We start from the raw sequence: 3,361 nt of genomic DNA, 5'->3' as shown, positions 1-3,361 counted from the left end.
GTGTGATGATTTCAAGCCACTGAGTCTGAAACTCAAACCATGTTTGACTATTGGGAGTCCAGTGCCTTAACCACAATGCCACCTATTGGCCCATGTTCTCGTTCTTTCTAGTGAGTGAATGGCATTCCATTAAATACACATACCATATTCCCTTTATCTGCTATCCACTGATAAGTACCTGCATTGATCCAAATCTTGGGTTATGGTTTGTGTTGCAATAAACATTAGGGTGCAAGTATCTCTACAACACACTCATTCCATTCTTTTGTATATGTGTTGTTTTGTTCTGTTCCATTGCTATTAAGAAAAAATTCCTGAGTCTGAGTAATTTAGAAAAATAAAGGTGTACTCAGCATATGGCTTGAATATCCAAGATTCAGAGACAATATCTGCTAAGAGCTTTCTTATTGGTGGGGTCCTGGACCATGTAAGGCATTATATTATGAGAGAACAGGAACATGCATTTTTGTGTGTTCATGTGTCTCTCTTTTTCTAGATGCACCATAAATCAATCCTGTGGTTCTTGCTCTAATGATCTTAATTCTAATCTCTTTCCCAAAACCCCACTTTTCCACACCATAGTTGACTAAGTTTTTCCTTTTAATCCTATTATATCACACTAAACCTTAACACATGAATTTTAGAGAAGCATACAGCCTGAACTATTTTTACCCTAGGCTCCTAAATTTATATAGTTCTTATATACAAAATCACAACAATAGTTTCCCAAAGTTTAATTTGTTCCAGTAGCAACTCAAAAGTGCAAAAATCTCATCCAAGGCTCAAGTTACATTCCTGCCAGCTCAGATCTTATGAAATGCAAACAGGTAGAAGTTCCTATTTCATAATGAGAAAGGAATATCAGTTCCCAAGCCAGTCTGAAACTTTAGAAGGCAGAAGTTCATTCTTCACAGTCCACAATATTCTTCATTCCATCTACTCCCTCCCAGACACTCTGCCACGAGGGTTGGGCCCCCAGAGTATTGAACGGTTTCCTGCAATCCCTACCCCACCCATAGCCATGCAGCATTCAGTCCATGCTTCAGCTCTCTCCAGTTGGAGTTTGATTCCTTCAGTTCTTTCAGGTGACAGCAGCATAGCACAGGTCTGCAGGCAGTTCCACCTGTGGCTCCCAGAATTGACCTGAAGGGGACTCTGCACTTTCCACCCTCCATATCCAAATAGATTCCCTTGAGCTTTCTGCTTGGTGTGTGAAGGCTGTTTGTGGTGTCTTTGCCCTTTGGATGAATCTCTGCCTATGCCTAGGCCATCTGAGACGTTCTTGGAAATCCTCTACATCACCACAGCTCATTTCAGTAAGCCTGCAGAATTACCCCTACATGTATGCCACCAGCTTGGCTTCTTGTATGTTTTGGAGCAGAGAAGAGAGCAGCAGCCACAACTGCAGGGCAGAATTGATTGTGATGGGAAGAGAAGCCCAGAATATCCGCTGGATTTTTCATCCATTTTATTTACAGTCACTCCTGATTCATTCATAACCCTTCTAACTGCATGACAATAGCTAAATTTATCACTGATGGTTTCTTTTCAATTTCTTGTCAAAAATGTTTAAGAAATATTTCCAATTATATTAAAACATACAAAATCCTAGCAATTTTGGTACCATATCATAATCCAGTGCTCTAACTAGGGATCTAGGAGACCAAACTGACCTTTGATTAATATGGTATTGAGCACATCCTTGTGTAATGGTGGAAATGCACTGAAAAGTCTGCAAATGTGAGAACCAAAAACATGAACAAGAGAGCACCAATAAAGAACTGCATGTGGTTGATTGTAGGCTAAACCCTCTGATAAAAGGGCCTTGGAGAGTGACCCCAAGGTGCTCACCCCTGGCTTGGTCTGCTATACCTCTTATTCTGTCTCTAGCCACCACTCTGAAGCCACCTCACCCCAAGAAAACTGGGGCTTTTAAAAGGAGTTCACTGGGGCTGCACCCAGGTTGGGAGTTTGTTTTTCCTGAGCTCTGTAATCAAATCAACCTATTTTTTTAAAGGTCAATTAAGTAGGGAGGGGAGTTCATTTTATAGCATGGATAAAAGAAATAGAGGGCACACAACATAACATTAGTCTTTAAGAAACAGAGTTGGTCACCACGCTTCTGCAAGTCAGGCTTCCAGGTTGGTGTATTACAGAACATTGATCTATAATCTTTGGAGGCATATTTAAACTATTTCATCTGCTCCATATTGAGACCTTGGCATTAATACTTGATTTATCGTGTGAGATCCAGCTTCTTTTGCACATTTCTTACCATGGAGCTGCAGGGCCAGGATGGAGAAACCTAATTCTTAATATCAATGTGATCTTCATACTTAAACAAAGACAAATGATGTTGAATCATCTTGTATCTGTTTTGATCAGCATCTGGAATCATGTTACATGTCTGCTGTAAAAACCTAGACCACCCCTCCAAAAACATGAAGAAACATACACAGCTGACTGAGTTAATTTTCCTGGGAATACCTGACACCGAGAGGTTGGAGACTGTGTTCTTTGTCATCTTCTCTTTCATTGATCTTTTCACTTGGTTTGGAAATTTGCTCTATCTAACAGCTATTGTTTCTTCCTCTTCTATTCACACTTCCATGTATTTGTTCTTGGGGCTTCCATTTAATTCAACATGCTGTTCCATTTAATTCAAGATGCTATTCTGACTCTTTGGCCAGAGCCGAGCCATCTCCTACAAGGGCTGTGCTGCACAGCTTTTCTTCTCTTACTTCCTGGGTTCTAGCAAAGGCTGCCTCTACTCTGTGATGGCTTGTGATCAATTTGTGGCCCTCTATCATCCTGAGATATACAATCACCATGAAACCTGGAGTCTGTGTTGGTTTGGTCATGGAGCCTGGTTGGTGGGTTGTCTTTAGGCCACCACCCTGACCACCTTTCCCTTTCAGTTAACCTACTGTGGCCCCAACCAGGTCGACCACTTCTACTGTGACATTCTTGCTGTCTTATCCTTGGCTTGTACTGACAGCTCCCTTGCCCAGAGATTGGGTTCCATCAATGTGGACTTTCTGGCTTTAGTCCTTTTGTTTAGAGTTTGTGTCTCCTATACTTGCATTGGGATTACCATTTTGAGAATCCCTTCTGCAGAGGGCAAAAATGAAGCTTTCTCCACCTGCAGTTCCCACCTCACTGCCATCCTCTGTGCCTATGGACCTGTGATCATCATCTATCTGCAGCCCACACCCAACGTCCTGCTTAGGGCCATAGTGCAAATACTAAATCATATTTCTCCCCCACCCTGCTTGGGGCCATAGTGCAAATACTAAATCATATTGTCTCCCCCAGCTTAACTCATTAATTTATTCCTTATGGAACAAGGAAGTGAAAATAT

At 41.6% G+C, this 3,361-nt stretch overlaps 1 pseudogene; it reads left to right on the top strand.

The window, feature by feature from the left end:
* Positions 1-2,441: 2,441 nt before the first annotated feature.
* LOC106733685 (olfactory receptor 148-like) lies at positions 2,442-3,351 on the top strand (annotated as a pseudogene).
* The last annotated feature ends 10 nt before the right edge of the window (positions 3,352-3,361 follow it).

The sequence above is a fragment of the Tupaia chinensis genome, unplaced genomic scaffold (genome assembly GCF_000334495.1).
Source record: "Tupaia chinensis unplaced genomic scaffold, TupChi_1.0 Scaffold144372_1, whole genome shotgun sequence".
In the NCBI taxonomy this organism is placed as follows: domain Eukaryota; kingdom Metazoa; phylum Chordata; class Mammalia; order Scandentia; family Tupaiidae; genus Tupaia; species Tupaia belangeri.
The sequence above is the reverse complement of the archived record's forward strand: the minus strand, read 5'-3'. Positions and strand labels throughout refer to the sequence as shown.